Below are 19,574 nucleotides of genomic sequence, written 5' to 3' on the forward strand. Positions count from 1 at the left end.
GATTGAGTGGTGGGGAAAAGATGCAAATCTATGTCAGAACTGAATATGGTTCTTAGATAAAATCCAATTATTTATATTTACATTTTCCATTTACAATTTCAGAAGGGGGCAGCACGGTGGCGCAGCAGGTAGTGTCGCAGTCAACACAGCTCCCTGGAGGTCATGGGTTCGATTCCCGCTCCGGGTGACTGTCTGTGAGGAGTTTGGTGTGTTCTCCCCATGTCTGCGTGGGTTTCCTCCGTGTACTCCGGTTTCCTCCCACAGTCCAAAAACACACGTTGGTAGGTGGATTGGCGAGTGTCCGTAGGTGTGTGTGTGTGTGTGTTGCCCTGTGAAGGACTGGCGCCCCCTCCAGGGTGTATTCCTGCCTTGTGCCCAATGATTCCAGGTGGGCTCTGGACCCACCGTGACCCTGAATTAGATGAGCAGTTACAGATAATGAATGAATGGATGAATTTCAGAAGAGCTTGTTTCCATTAGTAACCTTTTGATTTGCCAAACAAGCCACATGAGCTAAGCAAGTATCATGCACACGATTTTAACTTGCTAATTACATATCTTTAAGTGAAAGGTTTCTGGATTTCTGTATTGAAAGATCTTGGTCACAGCCCTGGAGACTTGGAGCACATTTTACAGAATAGGAGAAAAAAGAAGGTGGCGTGAGTGAAAACACACACATCACTCACAAGTCCACTTTTCAGAGAAAACGAGCATGTTCCCTTCAGATCACTGTTCTAGTAATGATCTGCATCATACACTTCAAAAGTGAGGCTTTCATTCATAGACAATCTGACAGGACCAAACTCTCTCCATAACTGCAGTGTGTCTGAGTGTGTTCACATATTTCACTTGTACAACTCCATCAGTTTTTGGTCCAGGCATCATCATATTAATTCTTGGCATAGAGGTTGTAAGCCCTCAGTGATGCAAGGCCTTTTGCCAGTGGGCAGCAAATGGACATTATATTTTGATTTGCTTCACAAATACAAGCAGTGATCCCTGGCACTCTTCTTGTGGCCTATCTTACAAGACCCAGAGCAGACAATTTTCAAGGAATCTTTAAGAATATTCTTTTCTACAGCCTTCTTCAGGCCCACCATGGCACGTTGTGTTTCACCCAGCACTGAATGCAGAGGGCGCAGGTTGTACGTCACCACATCTGGGATTGTCTTCAAAGATTCCAGTTACTAGCATGAGAAAATATGAAGCACATTACACTTGCTATTCCTAAAATCTGAGAAAAAAAATGTACAGGTACAGTATTGTCTGTCATGTCCTGTGTTTGTTTTCCTAGCCATGTGCTCATTTAGCACATGGCTCTGTTTATTCTTCCTGTCACCGCCCTAGTCCCGCCTTAGCCCCACCCTCTCATTTGAGTCTCCTTTGTAGTCCTGCCCTCTCGTTATTGTCCCCAGGTGTTCCTTATCAGTGATCTGTGTATATATAGTCCCTTTGTTTCAGCGTTCCCTTGTCAGTTCTTGTGTGTGTAGATGTGTTTCTTTCTCTGCTGTCTTACACATTACCACCAGATCACAGTTATGTTCTAGTTATGTTCCCTGAGTTCTTGTTTGTTTTCTTGCCTCCTTGCTCCTGTTTGTTGGGTGTTTGCCTTAGTTTTGGTTTAATAAATCTTCCTTGCGTGTACGTCCAGCTCCTCATCCTACTTCAACTGTGACATTGTCACTAAAGCTTAGCCAGTGTAAATGTACCTTTACAAGTACAATAGTGGTTTTAAAGTCCAGCTCTGTTCCCTAAAGCTTCAATTCATCACCTTCTCCAGATAGAGAGGTGAATATTTGTAATCTTTCACTTTATAACTATAAAAACAATTATATAAGTCCAGGACAGTGTGGGGAGGATTACTTTTAAAAAGCATTCCATTACAGAACAGAAAATACATGCCTAAAATGTATATGCAACTTCGGCTATAACACATTCAGCAGTTGTATAAGCAAATTTGTTTTTTCTGTCATTAGCCAGAGCTCATGAGCATAGGTGAGAGTGGGTACATACACTGACTGGTAAATTGAGAGCTTTGCTTTACAGCTTAGCTCTCTTAACCATGATGTTATGATACAATGACTGCATTACAGTCAAGGCAGGAATACACATTGGAGGGGGCGCCTCACCACCCTGTCCATGAATATCAGAAACAGAAGCAGAGGCAAGGCACAACCCTGACTGAGTCCAATGTACACATTGTACAAGCTTGACTTACTGCTGAGGATGCAAACACGACTCAGTGTAAATGGACAGCACAGCTTGCTGGAGCAAAATTGGCACCCAATATTCACTAAGCACCTTGCATAGAATCTCTTGGGAAACTTTCTAGTCAGGAAAAATTATCTCATGATCCTGCTGCCAAGCGATCACTTAAAATTATTCTGATACTGAACCCAGCAACTTCACATTTAGTCCAACTTTCCAGTTATTGGTGACTGATGAGGTAGAATCATTCACTAGAGCTTCACTTGACTCGTAGATCTTGCTAGAAACCTTCATTGAACATTTGGGGAGTGATCTCCAGAAAACCACAGCAGCTGGAGTTTTCTGTTTCGCGTTATTTAGGTACTCATTTTTAACAAGGTGGCAGCTGCCATTCCCTATGTCCCACTTGTCCATGTCAATGACATAAGACCCTTTTCTCTCCATTTTCACTATATCAAAGCCCTCTCCACCGAGATTGTGCCCAGGAACAAAGTCAGCTTGCTCACAGTCAGCTGGAGAGCCTAGTTCCATTTCTTCTTTACCACTGCCCAAGAACAGAAGATGGAAGAAGATCCAGCTCTTCACAAGACATTGCCAAATCTGCCCCATCATCTGAAATGAAAAAAAGGTAATTTCCTAAATAAACAAGAGAAAAGATCTTTTGAGATTTATGGCACCCAAAGCATTTATAAACCAGATCAAGGCACTTGTGTTTTGTCCACAGGATGAATCTTAATCTATATCACTTACGTGTCTTGTAACTTTATCTGAGATATGAATCATGTAAAACCCAATGTCTCAGGTTAAATACTGGAAGAGGGTGGGACTTCCTTTGATCTTTAACATGTGTCAGACATTTATCATTGCCTATTTATGGTTATACACTTAGTGAGGTTTTGATTTCATAAAGTTTATTGGTTGACATCTCTAGACATTTTTTCAAGATGCACACTGATGTATAAACCACACTATACATGCTAAGCAATATTTGCAGGAGTCTGTGGAGCTCTTCTAATGAACACACATATGAACCATATCTACATTTTATTAGCCCTACTTGCTTGTCAAGTCTTAGCATTGGCCATATTCTGTAACCACTTCACCTTAATCAGAATTGCAGTGAATTCAGAAAATGAGAACAAACCAAGAGGAACAGAGAGGAACTAAGACTCACAGGTGGAACCCCATCTTTAGTTAAAATAGAAACAAACCAGTAAAGCAGTAAGAAAGAGGATATATGGATATGTGAAGTATATCAACAAACACACCACGCTAAGCTAAGCTCTGGTGACATTTAGGTGCATGCATACCGACATAAAGACGAAAACTGATCTGACCAATTATGTCACATACCCATGAATATGTATCAGATCTAAAACCACATATATGTGACTCAAATTGGATTTTACATGTCCACATGTCACTCAGCAAAAATTATTATTATTATTTGAATGTCTACAACCATGATCAATCCATTGAAATTACCCCAGTGGACTCCAGTTAAGATATAAAAACATCTCAAAAATGATCAAGAGAAACAAAAGGCTCTCAGAGCAAAAATGTATGTGTCATATCAAAGGATCTGAATAGTTACAGTATGTCCAAGAAAAATTTGTTTTCCTTTATAACGCAATTTGTAAAATTCAGTTTTTACCTGTTCATTATGGAGTATTAAGTTCAGCTTGGCAATGAAACTGTTCTGATCTTTATTTCCAGCTAACAGGACACAATAAGGAGTGTGAGCTGTAGCCAAGGCAGACCTGTTAAGAACAGTGTAATGGAAAAGCTCGAAAAACCTACTGTAGTGTTGTGGATAATATTGCTGACTAACATGGCAAGCCGGGCTTCCCCATCCGGGTAAGCACACCACATTACACTAACAGTTCTTATCTATCACTGGAATATAATTACATTATAAATGTATTATTTAGAAATGACTCTGCTATGAGGTTATGCTAAATGCCATGAATGCATATTGACAGCAGTAGTGCATTAGCACAGCTAGACAATGCTGCATTTACACAGAAAATGGAAAAAAATGTAATCTACCTCACTATGCTACTGAGATGCAATTTCGTTTGAGATCTGGTGAAAAGCAGGTTTGATTGGACCTCATGCTCAAGTACAACTCTTTCTTTACAAGGAGCAATTGCTAACATATGTTCAGCCAGAGTATGCAACATTTATTCAGTATGCGCTCTATTACAGAGATAATGAGGCTTGAAAATGTGACAAACTGAGTAAATAAGATTTTCAAACTCTTAGCATTTTTCTTCCAAAGCAACAATGAGCAGAAATTAGTAGAAAAAACTATTTCACTCAATTTGAACCAATCATGATGATCTCTGATCAACTGATTACTTAGCCAAGTTTTTCAGTGATGATTTAGAATGCTGAACTGCTCACACACACACTACTCAGCAACCTCATGAATTACCACCTATACCCAACTGTGACTTTGAAAATCAGGCAGGCACTCAACTACTTTAACCAGCCTCCAGGCTTCATATCCCGGTATTTGCACTACTGACACCGGGTCTGTTTATATTGGTACTGTCACTTAAGCTCCTCATCAGACCTAACTGATTCTATTTTTCAATAGAACCGGTATGAACTTGTTCACTTTATTTAGTTGCTATACAATTATCTTGCACTACTGTTTACTCTGTCCTGTACATCCAGTATCCTACCTCCAAATCAGGTTATTATCTTCAGTCAGTGTCCCATTGTCTCATGTATGTCTCTCAGTGAGCTGCTGGTATTTTATGTTCTGCACTTGTCTTCTGTTGTCCTGCACTTGTCTCCTGTTTGTTCACTTTCATATATTTATATACTTAGCTTAGTTGAATTTAGTCTATTTTTTGTCAAATGTTACTGCATCTTGGAGAGAAGAGTAACGTAATTTCAATCCTTTGTATTAGGACTGAGGCTGCTCCTATGTGTCATTGCTCATTTGCATAAAGCTGCACAAAGTTCATTTGCAGAGATGAACTCTGTTGCATTGCTCTGATCACTCACTTCACACAGCCTTGCATCACACATTTGTATCAGCTCAGAGTAAAGGTGTGACATTTTCACACTTTTTTGATCTCTGGTTTTGCTGTGAATGCTTCACTGAAAACAAGAGCAAAGAGAATCTAGGCAAGCCTAGTTTTGCCGGACCAACATTAGCCATATAGCAACTGTCACAGAGGTATTTGTTTACATATGGTTTGATTGTGAGTGTGTGGTACAGAAAATACAGTAACTTAATGAAGAAATATTTAAAGATAAATAGACGATCTACCACAAAAAGAACAAAGAAGACAAAAAACATTTTGTTGATTTTAAGAATTGCAATTAGTAATTGTAACTGGTCAGAATAAAAGTTTAAATGTGGGTGTGTGAGGCTCTATGGAGATTTATAAACATACTAATGCCATGAAATGTCTCCACACCAATAAGACACACACTCACGTAAAATAAGACAAATTCAACTGTCCTCTTCTCTCTGTGAGATATGATACTGTGTAAATGTTGCCGAGTTGAGAGCCGTCCTGAGTTTGTGAACTAATTTATGCTGAGCCAAGGTCCTGGGCAACGTCCATGGTGTCACGTCAAACACAGCTCCTGGAGCACACCAACTTGTGGGTGTTCCTGTGTTGTTTCCTATTATTCAGCCATGGTTTGTGCTGAAGATCGTCCCATTCTTTGATTCCAGTTGGGAACAAACTCGTTTCCAAACCAGTTTATGTCGGTGGACACTCGCTGAATGGTTTCAGATTTAGTTCACAAACTGACATGTGAAATATGTTGAACTAACAACAGACGGTGTTGTAGCACCACCTTAATTTCTCTCTCTAAAATACAGCTGAACTAACACTTCCTAATCATTCATGTGTGTTTCAACATTAGGAGCCAATCAGTCAGTAAGTGAAAATACCTCTTCTTGGCCAGCCAGGTAGGTGGTCTGGCAAAATTTACAATGTAGAAAATAATAAAAAACAAAGAAAAATCATTGAGTTGTCCAAACTTTTGACACATTCTGTTTTCTTGTTTTTCTCAAATTGTTGTAACATGGAAAAGTACCTGTAGGTGAGTGGACCAGTGAGTTTTGGGCTGCACCAGTCTGTAGGATATTTATTCATAAGATGCTCTGCAGACTAATGTAAAACAGTGAGCTGCATGGGGAAATGGGCTCAAGTGCAGACAATCAAAACACAGAGACCCAAACAAAACAAAACCCTACTGAAAGCAAAGAGAGAGCTAGGAAGAGTGATTCTAAAATTGAAATTTTAAAGTGAAAACTGTTGTTTTATAAGAGATCTGAAAACCCACTGCAGCACTTGGGTGGGTGTATGAGTTGTTGATAATAAAAAGGGAAAACCTAGGATGTCAGGGGAAGACTGATCAGCCCAAAACAACTGAGCTAAATGAAAGAGGCAAAAAAGGGCTTCCCAAACAGAAGTGAGAAAAGGAAACAAGAACTCACACACACTGAAAACACACACTGAAAAAAGAAACCTAATACTGAAATGGGTCTGGGTTTCCCTTAAATAAGAGAGGACCAGGTGGAGCTGATTGCCTCAAGTTAAGGTGTAGTGGTTTTATGACTCCCTCTGTTGGCCAGGAGTGGCTTAGCAGGCAAACCTGTCCCAGCCACATGCCTTATAACAATAAAAGGCTCTTGAGGGCTGGGAGATTACAGTACATGAGCCAAAGTTAAAAACTGTTTTTTGGAGCCCCCAAAGCACTTCAAAGTGCTTTAAGGGGTTCGCTGATAGCACTAAAGGTATGAAAAATCTTCTATAGAACTTGGCAAATCCCAGGAAGCTTAGAAATTGCTTCAGAGTGCTGGGTTTGGGTCAGTTGACTACAGCCTAGACTTTGGTGCCAGGCATAGTAATCCCTGTGCTGCAGATAATGTAAGAGAATAGCAACATCCTCTGAACTTGAAATTTATACTTCGCTCCTTTTTCAAAGAGCTTGTTCTCCAACTGAACTCTGGTGATTGTGAGCTGAGGGAGTAAACTCTGAGCTGACTGTAAACTGAGGGGAGTAAACTCTCAGCTGATTGTAAGCTGAGGGGAGCAAACTCTGAGGTGATTGTGAGCTGAGGGGAGCAAACTCTGAGGTGATTGTGAGTTGAGGGGAGTAAACTCTCAGGTGATTGTTCGCCGAGGGAATAAACTCTCAGGTGATTGTGAGATGAAGGAAGTAAACTCTGAAGTGATTGTGAGCAGAAGGGAGTGAAATCTGAACTCTGAGGTGATTGTGAATTTTGAGGTGACTGTGAGCCAAGGGAAGTAAACTGTTAAGTGATTGTGAGCTAAGGGGAGCAAATTATGAGGTGATTAAGAGCTGAAGGATTAAATTCTAAGGTGATTGTGAGCTGAATGGAGTAAACTCTGAAGTGATTGAGTGGTGGGGAAAAGATGCAAATCTATGTCAGAACTGAATATGGTTCTTAGATAAAATCCAATTATTTATATTTACATTTTCCATTTACAATTTCAGAAGGGGGCAGCACGGTGGCGCAGCAGGTAGTGTCGCAGTCAACACAGCTCCCTGGAGGTCATGGGTTCGATTCCCGCTCCGGGTGACTGTCTGTGAGGAGTTTGGTGTGTTCTCCCCATGTCTGCGTGGGTTTCCTCCGTGTACTCCGGTTTCCTCCCACAGTCCAAAAACACACGTTGGTAGGTGGATTGGCGAGTGTCCGTAGGTGTGTGTGTGTGTGTGTTGCCCTGTGAAGGACTGGCGCCCCCTCCAGGGTGTATTCCTGCCTTGTGCCCAATGATTCCAGGTGGGCTCTGGACCCACCGTGACCCTGAATTAGATGAGCAGTTACAGATAATGAATGAATGGATGAATTTCAGAAGAGCTTGTTTCCATTAGTAACCTTTTGATTTGCCAAACAAGCCACATGAGCTAAGCAAGTATCATGCACACGATTTTAACTTGCTAATTACATATCTTTAAGTGAAAGGTTTCTGGATTTCTGTATTGAAAGATCTTGGTCACAGCCCTGGAGACTTGGAGCACATTTTACAGAATAGGAGAAAAAAGAAGGTGGCGTGAGTGAAAACACACACATCACTCACAAGTCCACTTTTCAGAGAAAACGAGCATGTTCCCTTCAGATCACTGTTCTAGTAATGATCTGCATCATACACTTCAAAAGTGAGGCTTTCATTCATAGACAATCTGACAGGACCAAACTCTCTCCATAACTGCAGTGTGTCTGAGTGTGTTCACATATTTCACTTGTACAACTCCATCAGTTTTTGGTCCAGGCATCATCATATTAATTCTTGGCATAGAGGTTGTAAGCCCTCAGTGATGCAAGGCCTTTTGCCAGTGGGCAGCAAATGGACATTATATTTTGATTTGCTTCACAAATACAAGCAGTGATCCCTGGCACTCTTCTTGTGGCCTATCTTACAAGACCCAGAGCAGACAATTTTCAAGGAATCTTTAAGAATATTCTTTTCTACAGCCTTCTTCAGGCCCACCATGGCACGTTGTGTTTCACCCAGCACTGAATGCAGAGGGCGCAGGTTGTACGTCACCACATCTGGGATTGTCTTCAAAGATTCCAGTTACTAGCATGAGAAAATATGAAGCACATTACACTTGCTATTCCTAAAATCTGAGAAAAAAAATGTACAGGTACAGTATTGTCTGTCATGTCCTGTGTTTGTTTTCCTAGCCATGTGCTCATTTAGCACATGGCTCTGTTTATTCTTCCTGTCACCGCCCTAGTCCCGCCTTAGCCCCACCCTCTCATTTGAGTCTCCTTTGTAGTCCTGCCCTCTCGTTATTGTCCCCAGGTGTTCCTTATCAGTGATCTGTGTATATATAGTCCCTTTGTTTCAGCGTTCCCTTGTCAGTTCTTGTGTGTGTAGATGTGTTTCTTTCTCTGCTGTCTTACACATTACCACCAGATCACAGTTATGTTCTAGTTATGTTCCCTGAGTTCTTGTTTGTTTTCTTGCCTCCTTGCTCCTGTTTGTTGGGTGTTTGCCTTAGTTTTGGTTTAATAAATCTTCCTTGCGTGTACGTCCAGCTCCTCATCCTACTTCAACTGTGACATTGTCACTAAAGCTTAGCCAGTGTAAATGTACCTTTACAAGTACAATAGTGGTTTTAAAGTCCAGCTCTGTTCCCTAAAGCTTCAATTCATCACCTTCTCCAGATAGAGAGGTGAATATTTGTAATCTTTCACTTTATAACTATAAAAACAATTATATAAGTCCAGGACAGTGTGGGGAGGATTACTTTTAAAAAGCATTCCATTACAGAACAGAAAATACATGCCTAAAATGTATATGCAACTTCGGCTATAACACATTCAGCAGTTGTATAAGCAAATTTGTTTTTTCTGTCATTAGCCAGAGCTCATGAGCATAGGTGAGAGTGGGTACATACACTGACTGGTAAATTGAGAGCTTTGCTTTACAGCTTAGCTCTCTTAACCATGATGTTATGATACAATGACTGCATTACAGTCAAGGCAGGAATACACATTGGAGGGGGCGCCTCACCACCCTGTCCATGAATATCAGAAACAGAAGCAGAGGCAAGGCACAACCCTGACTGAGTCCAATGTACACATTGTACAAGCTTGACTTACTGCTGAGGATGCAAACACGACTCAGAGTAAATGGACAGCACAGCTTGCTGGAGCAAAATTGGCACCCAATATTCACTAAGCACCTTGCATAGAATCTCTTGGGAAACTTTCTAGTCAGGAAAAATTATCTCATGATCCTGCTGCCAAGCGATCACTTAAAATTATTCCTGTCCAATTTAAATTACTATATGTGTAGGGACTTAAGTAAATGTGTATAGAAACCTCAGAACATAAAATCAAACTAGTGTCCAAATTCAGGCTGCTTGACCCATCGGACCTTTCAATGGACCTGACAAACCACATATCCCTGTCATTGAGAAAAATCTGAGATTCCTGTACATTTACACAGATTAGATTGCATCAGTCAATCATCATTGTAAACAGTTGTTAATTTTTTTTTAAGTATCACTCATCCAAAATTCTATCAATATCCAAAAAATTATCAATTAATTAAACAATTCAATATTAAGAAACACATAAAACTGTGTCACTCCACAGTGCTTCAGCAGTATTACCTTTGGATGTAATGTTGAAGACGTTGAATCTGATCAAGTTTCCACAGTTCTGTTTCAAAGTCCTTTAGTTTTATTGCCCTCTTTTGAATTTTTGGATCCCTGAAGTACATCAGAACATCGAACAACCATTCACCCTTAGAGTTCTTCCCCCCTTTCATTTTGGAAGAAAGAAACAACAACCAGTATCTTTTGCAAAAATAACAGACACAAATAGCAACATCATCTGATTTTTTCAAAACACAATTCAACAAATCCCTTGGCTTTCTGGATAGTATACTGGACCCAGGCACTGATTAATTGCCAATTTTTTTGCTAAATTAATTTCACTGTTTTATCCACAAACTCTCATTATCTGAATGAGAAGTTCCCACCTGCTTATGATTTCTGTACACAAAAACTTTGGCAACAGTTTGAGCTTCTACTTTGTTAGACAAACCTCAGGCTTAAATAATAAATTATTTTCCACAACAACTAGTATTTATCTTCTATTTGTTTTTTTATTATACTATTATAACCTAATTTGTGCATTGGACCCCTCTGAACATTAATTTCCAGGCAAATTGCACACTTGCTAACAACATAATCAAAAATCATATTCTTTTTTAATCTTCCTCTTAATTTCTTCTGAAGTTTCCTCCTGGACTGTTGCACTTACAAACAAAATGACCAAACTGGCCACAATTGTAGCACACTTCAGGAGACTGCTGAAAGTTTAAATGAAAATGTCCTGGTCTTCCTCTATCTAAACTTCCTCCGCCTCTTCCTTTCCAAGTTTGCACCTGACTAAAAACTGGCTGTGGCCAGAAAGCAACTGGTACATCCGATGTGGACTGGCTCACTTGAGGTTGTGTCTGATTCAGTTGAGATTGTGGTACCGGCTGATTTGGAAGCTGAGTTGAAGGCTGACTTTGCATAACTAAAGCCTGTTCTTTTCTTTCTTCTTGTTGTCCACCAGTTGTATTTGATTCAGTTTTCTGAGAGATTCTAGGCCCTGTGCTTTCTGATCATGTTCCTTTTTCCGATATAGCTCCACTTGATGGGCTATATGATCTGTTTAAACACTCTTTGCCATGCTTCCAAGACCCACTACTTCTGCCAGTTTACTTCTCACTGGTAAGGGCGGTCCCTTCTGTAATTTGGCTCACAAAATTGACTGCTCCATTTGATTTAAATCTGGGTCATTTCCTGTCACATTTCTCCATACCTGATGGGGTCTTGACACATAGGCTCTCGGATTTTCTTCCTCTCCTAAAGGCTCAATCAGGATATCTTCAGTTGTGAACATTCGTCGGAAATGTATCTTTTAGTGCTCTCCATGTTTGACTTATTTTTGCAGAAAACAGCTCTGGATCCTTAACAGCAGTTCCTACATATCGATTTAGACCCGCTTCCTGTAGAATTTCTTCCATGGCTGGAACCCCAGGAGATTTGCTAAAAGTCTCTTTATGTCCCATATGGCAGGCTACGTTCCCACCAGAAGCTCTTCCAATTTTGAAATCCACGGATGTGCTCCATCTTGCAGAGTAGGCAACTTTTCCATGATGTCCTCGGACGATCACTGAACACATCTTTTCAAATGTCTTCCCTTTTCTTGGACGTAATGTATATGGTCTTTCAGACTTTTTAATGTCTTCATTTCTTAATTCTTCCTTATATATCACCAATTATTTCAGTTGTGTCTCCAGTGCTTTTTGGCTTTCTAAGCCAAAAAGACAACTTAGACAGTATTCGTCTAATTGCTGGGTCATATCCACCCATGATCTCCTCCTGGACACTCAGATCATTGTAGTATGATATGATGAATGTGTATTAATTCCTAATAAGAAATTGTGACTTTGAGAGTTTTAATTTTAAGTACACAAACTTTAGCTCGTTTCAGAGACATCTCCACACAAGCAGATGGAAGGTGAGATAAACCTCCAGAGCAGGATGGTAAAACCCCCTCCAAAGACCCTTTTTTATGACTTAAGGACCCCCAGGGTCAAGAAAAAAATGTAGAGAGACACACAGACCCACCTTTATCCCATGTCCTCTTACACCTTTTTAAAGACTGTTTACTCTAAAAGACTCAAACATCCCAAAGTTCTTACATGGAAAACAAGTTACATATGTGCAAAACTGTTTGAAATTAATTCCATTTGGACTATCAAAATGGGTGGGATTCATTTACCTATGTTTAAAGTCATTTTTGTTTAAATGAATGTGTAGAACCAAGGTAACCACATACTATGTGTGTAGTTGGTTAATAATTATGTAGAACACGGTTGTCTTAATAATACTACTTTGTGTTAACATCTAATCTTTTATATTGCAAATATATGATTCAAAATCTTGGAGATTCATTCAAAGGAGATGGTCCCTTTTTAAGCCTTTGTCTTGTCATGGGTCTTAAATTGTATGTGATGTCACTACCAAGGTATGAGAAGCAGCCAATCAGGAGCAAGAGAGGCTCCAATCTTATCCAATTGGTATTAAAGGCAGTTTTCTAAACTCTGGTAAAACCCACTCACACAGATAGGTTCTGCTTCTCAGATGGGGTAGTCAGAGAGCTCTCTTGCTCTGCAGACGTCTCTGCAGGCATAGGCTCTCTCATGGCTCTCTTGAACAGTCTTGAGCCCCTCGTGGTCCAGAGAGAACTGATTTTTCTATATTAATGTTGTCCAGATAGAAACTATAGATTAAGAAATACTATAGTTTAACCCTAGCTAAATTTCAACGCCACACCCAGAGCATGGAAACCTTAGACCTCTGCCCCTAAAAAGGACAACAACGCCGCTGGACCAGCAACAACGAAAGAAGGCCGCATGCACCCTCACAATGACCTTCTGAGATGAGGAAAAACCTGCCCAGGAGAGACCTGCATGGACGTGTCTCTCTCTCTCACAAGGCGGCAGATCAACGAAGACGAAGAATCCCCACAGAGACCTTCAGAACGCCACTAGCTCTGACGGCTGCGTTTGAACGCCTCGGGAGAAAAGGAACGCCCATGTCTGCAACGCTACAAGGCCCACGCAGGAAAGCACTGCACGTCAGCAACATGCTCCCAGCTATCCCAGCTCCCTGTCCATCTCCGGATACGTAAGGTCACATGGTCTCATGTCTCTCGTGGCTCATGGGTTGGTATTGAAATGCTTGCTGGGATAAACAATAGCCTTTCTTAGAACTTAGGGTAATAATTATCATAGAGAAATTCCCTCATATTAATCTCCCTGTTCCCTCATATATCACTGTAATCCATTTCATTATATGAATGTTTAATTAATATTCCTTATTTGATATTACAATTAATAAACCAGTTGTGTGATAAAACCAATCCTTGGTTATTTGTTTGTGTGTGCACCTTTCTTGTATGTCATTTTAATTTCTAGTTCAGATTCAATTTCAGAGTCAAGAACCCACGGCGGGTCAATGAGCATAATTCATTAATAATTAATTCTAGCTAATTCTGCTGTATAATATGTGAAGATGACCTACTTGTCTAAGCTAAAATTAAGACAGGTAAGGACACTACATATTATCTAATGGCTCCCAAACATGGAGTTTAGCAAAATGAATTAATTCATTATTAATAAAATAACTTCCACTACATCATTATCATCTCCAACGGTCCTCCTTCTCATTCTCAGGTCTCCTTTAGCCTGCAGACATAGAGTTCTCTTTTTGCTTTTGGAACTCGGATACTGTTGTGATACTCTGCTTGTCCTGCTTCTATTACGTAGTCATCCTCATCACGGACGTGATAGCTTCTTTCTTGACTGATTACTGGAATTTGAGGATAGATTTCCTCAGTTTTTGCTTCCTTCTCATAAGGTGGGGGTGAGTCCACATGTGAAAAAGGTACATTTATTTCTGCAATTTGGTATGCTGACCTATTGCTTACGCACCTTTTTCCCTCTTTTCTTTTGCAGCCTTTTTCAGTTTCTGACTACCTTCTTCAAACAACTGGAGAATGCCAAGCTCTATTGGCCTTTGTTCCCTACGCTTTTCTCCCTGCCCTGATTTGTATGTAGCCACAAGTACCTCCATAGCTTTAATTACATCTGGGTTGAGTGTCCCCTCTACCGGCCATGGTTGGTGTATGTTAGGCCATCGCTTATAAAATTTAGCAGATATTTCTGCAATGCCACTGGCCACTGTATCAGCAGAAATTACCCGATTATAGTTTGCCAACTTCAGAGAAATCAAACCTTAATATGCAATGCAAATTCACACTACTAAATACCCTTTACTAAGTAATTAATGGATCTGATCACCTGAAAACAGCAAAAATCACTATACTAAACTTTCAGTTAACTCCAGCTTAATCAGAACAAACTTTTTGCTAAAACATCTATTACAACTCTTAATGGAATTATATACCTAAGTAGTATATTCTCTTAATAAATGAACTGCATGAGTCAACCTGTTGCCAAGCTTTTCTTTTCATAAGTGTCATATAGTCCCTTAAATTAAGCCTAAATTGAAAAATTTCTTAATGTAGTCTAAAAGTAAAAGCAGTCTAATTGAGTATCAGCAATAATGACAATATGAGTATATTTACATCAGTGGCAATTGCTCTGAGACTGCAAGGGAAGCTCAGCCTCCCCTAAAATGTAAAAACATAAGTGATCATATATATATACTGTTGTGTGTACATGTCATTAAATAAATATGCACTACAACGCACTCAACTTTTGTTCAGAATCAGCTTCTTATCACTGGTAAAGATGCGGCTTTTCTCATTCAATAATTTTTCAATCATTCCCGCAGTTTCACAGTGATTAAAACAGTGTGGATGCTGTGCGTCCACAGAGTTCAATGTCGAAGCAGCGAAGTGCAGCAAAACGAGACGAGTCATTGGATAAATGCTGGGCTTTGTCCCGCCCATCGGACGCTCAGCGTCTATGGGGCAGTGGGCTGGCCCCGGCTGGCCCGGACGCTCAGCTTCTGCATCATGATTGGATGATCTGTCTGAGGCTGAATCCCTTTTTGATTGACAGCAAAATGAGCGAATCAGCGATCCTTTGGTGTAAAGATCCGTGGGAGCACAGGCGGACATACTTCACATGGGCCAAGGCCGTTTAAGCAGCCTAGCTCTGCTGGCCATTGAGAGGACACTAGTCAAGTCCATGGAAAAGACGCCTTATTGTTACGACAGGGTCACAGAGCATTTTCTTAAAAAGGAACGGAGGGTAGAATTTACATATAAATAAACTGACACATTTTATGATGTAGGCCGAAACTGAGCTTCCCCTCCTTGAAAGACCAGTATCCGCCACTGATTTATATATATTATGAAATGCAGGTATTTGTGAAAGACTCTGTGGATAAACATATACAGGCCTTGTTCAGACATGATCCAGCTGCTTGCAGTGACTTCAGTATCCCTTCTTCTGCCGGGCTGTGGTCAGTTGCTGCTGTCTTCGTCTCCTTTGTCTTCATCTCCTTTGCCTTCATCTCCTTTGTCTCTCTCATACAACCCACAAGATAAGGGAAACAGACAGATAGGAATTTAACATGTTGAGCTTACTTATTGGTAATTAAACATGCAAAACTTTAGTCCATTCTTAACATTTTTGTCTTTCAATTCTTTACTGTAAAATTATCATTATTATTTTTTCATATAAACAAGCTTTGGCAAGTATCTTTGTTGACTTAGGACCTGGATAAGCCCTCTTTTTCTAAACAGGATGTCAGGATCACGGAGCGGACTGACAGAGGCGGACACACGCTAAAACACAACAATGTTTATTTAAACAACATATAACTAAACAGACAGATTTGGGTGATGGAAAAACAAGAGCAGAAAACAAAGGTGGAGAGAAACAGACAGACAGAAGGGCAAATGACACAACACCAGTAGAAAATGAATTAAAGGACCACGAAAACAAACAGAAGGAAACAAAACAAAGAGACTTGAACAGAAAGGCAACACACAGGGAGCTAATAGAGACAGACAAAGGGAGCTAAGCAGACTAGACTTAAATACAGAGAGCTGGACAGACTGAACACAGAGCGCTAAAGCAAATGGGACACACAGTCTAGAGAGCCAAACACTATAATGAGAGGAAACAGTGACAGAGGAAACTAAATGAGGAACAGCAAGAGGAAACAATGATGGAGAAACAAAACAAGGAACAGCTGAGACAGACTAGACATGGAAACAAAAATGACAGAGACAGAAAAACAGGACTGAGCAACATGACATGGAAAAAATGGAAGCGAAACAACAACATGAAACAAGAAACAACATGACCTGGGAAGTGAAATGAGAAGCAACAGCCAGACTACAGGACTAAACAACATGCGCTGGGGAATGAAATGAACGACTGACAAACATACAGAGACAAAGGGACTTATATACACACAAGAACACCTGAGACTAATAACAAGGGGGCAGGACTTCAAATGAGACATGGACGATGAGGAGGAGGACAAAAGACGGCACATGGGCGGAGACATGGACAATAACAAACAGAGCCATGTGCTAAGAGAGCACATGGCAGGGAAAACAGACACGACAGGACAAGGGCATGACACATCCATCCATCCATTATCTGTAACTGCTTATCCAATTTAGGGTCGTGGGGGGTAGGATGATTCCTACCTGGAATCATCAGGCGCAAGGTGGGAACCACCAGTCCTTCACAGGGCGACACAGACACACACACATTCACTCACACACCTACGGACACTTTAGAGTCACCAATCCACCTGCAACGTGTGTTTTTGGACTGTGGGAGGAAACCGGAGCACCCGGAGGAAACCCACGGGGAGAACACACCAACTCCTCACAGACAGTCACCCGGAGCGGGAATCGAACCCACAACCTCCAGGCCCCTGGAGCTGTGTGACTGCGACACTACCTGCTGCGCCACCGGGGCATGACACAGAAAGGACTAAATGAAATGAGTAAGGGACCAGAGAGTGACTGATAGCAAAGAAAACAGAAGGAATGCATCCTCAACATATAAGTCCTTTCCATCTGGTTATATTTTAGTCTCAAATTACTATGCACTGAAACATCTAGAAACCAACTATATGATCAGCTAACTCCACACTTCTTTCAACACATCTTGAGTGACATTGTCACATAACTGCATCCCTTAGGTTCTTAAAAACTTAATATATCAGTATTATTCTAATACTTGTAAATTATACTTCAATATATGAACAACCATTTGAGTGGTATGTTTTAAATTTCTATTGTCAAACTTTCAGAATTTAATTTAATTTCCAACATTCAAATATTAGTAGTACTTTTGTACTCATTAGTTCGCTAATAATTATAAATTAAAGGTACTGCACAAAGATCTAGACACCAGAGACTATAAGATTAAACCCTTTTATCTGAGCAATAAATGTTAATTTGCTAAGCCCAAATAAACACCCAAGAAGCTCTACAGTAAATCCAACCAAACAACACCATTCCACCAACACACTCTCTATACACAAATATTTCCCTTAGATTCCTTTCTTAAATCTCCCTTTATGGCAGTCTACACCTTCCAAGACCCTCAACCAACATCCAGTCCACTGGCCAAGTTAATGACCCCAAAAATTATGACTCTTCTTTTGTCAAACTTTTGCAATCAAGGAGCATTCAAACTGCTCCACAAATTTACTCACATCCACTATGTTATATATCACTTAAAATTCCACACAAGCACCATACCCACTGAGGAGCAACCTTTTAATCTTCTTAGTGCACAATCTCACACACACACACTCAGACACAGAACCTCCTAACACTCCAAATCACAAACCAAGCTTGAACATCTAACAATACAACACATACACACACAACAGTTACCCCAAAGTCGACTTAATAACACCACTATAGCGTGCTTTTCATTTATATATATATACAGGGGTTGAACAATGAAACTGAAACACCTGTCATTTTAGTGTGGGAGGTTTCATGGCTAAATTGGACCAGCCTGGTGACCAGTCTTCATTAATTGCACATTGTACCAGTAAGAGCAGTGTTAAAGTTCAATTAGCATAGGGTAAGAGCACAGTTTTGCTCAAAATATTGCAATGCACACAATATTATAGGTGACATACCAGAGTTCAAAAGAGGACAAATTGTTGGTTCACATCTTGCTGGCGCATCTGTGACCAGGACCGCAAGTCTTTGTGATGTATCAAGAGCCACTGTATCCAGGGTCATGGCAGCATACCACCAAGAAGGACAAAACACATCCAACAGGATTAACTGTGGATGCAAGAGGAAGCTGTCTGAAAGGGATGTTCGGGTGCTAACCCGGATTGTATCCAAAAATCAAAACCAGTGATGGTTTGGGCTGCCATATCATGGCATTCCCTTGGCCCAATACTTGTGCTAGATGGGCGCATCACTGCCAAGGATGTGAACCATTCTGGAGGACCATGTGCATCCGATGGTTCAAACATTGTATCCTGAAGGAAACATTGTATCAGGATGACAGTGCATCAATACACATCAAGACTGGTGAAAGACATTGACGAACATAAAAGTGAAGTTGAACATCTCCCATGGCCTGCACAGTCACCAGATCTAAATATTATTGAGCCACTTTGGGGTGTTTTTGCAGGAGTCAGTAAACGTTTTCCTCCACCAGCATCACGTAGAGACCTGGCCACTATCCTGCAAGAACAATGGCTTAAAATCCCTCTGACCACTGTATATGACATTGTATATGTATATAATGTATATGTATACATATACATAATGACATTGTATATGTCATTCCCAAGATGAATTGACGGTGTATTGGCCACAAAAGGAGGCCCTACACCATACTAATAAATTATTGTGGTCTAAAACCAGGTGTTCATTGTCCAACCTCTGTATATATACATACACACACACATACAAATAGGTTTAAGCCATTTTCTTTAATTGAAGTTTATGATCATAGTTTCCCTTTAGCATGGGAATTGTTGCTCCTGTACCTCACTGCTCATATCACTCTGGATACTTCTTTCACACCATTCTTTACCATACATTACAATTTGCTTGCTCACATAGAAGATGAGTGTTTTCTGGCAACACTGGAACACTAGGGAAATTAACAGGATTTCCAACTTGATAAGATTTATTACCAAGAAGCATTGTTACAACAAAGAAATAATCTACCAAACACAAATTCACTTACCTTTGTGCTAAGTTTATATTACATTAGTTTGCTGTGCTATTAACAAACAGGTACAGTCTCTTATAAAAGATGTATTTGCTATCATTCAAGGTGATACATTATGTTTCCCAACACAACTAG

At 40.3% G+C, this 19,574-nt stretch overlaps 1 pseudogene; it reads right to left on the reverse strand.

The window, feature by feature from the left end:
• Window positions 1–550: 550 nt before the first annotated feature.
• LOC136700228 (perforin-1-like) lies at window positions 551–10,416 on the reverse strand (annotated as a pseudogene).
• Window positions 10,417–19,574: the final 9,158 nt, after the last annotated feature.

The sequence above is a fragment of the Hoplias malabaricus genome, chromosome 6 (genome assembly GCF_029633855.1).
Source record: "Hoplias malabaricus isolate fHopMal1 chromosome 6, fHopMal1.hap1, whole genome shotgun sequence".
In the NCBI taxonomy this organism is placed as follows: domain Eukaryota; kingdom Metazoa; phylum Chordata; class Actinopteri; order Characiformes; family Erythrinidae; genus Hoplias; species Hoplias malabaricus.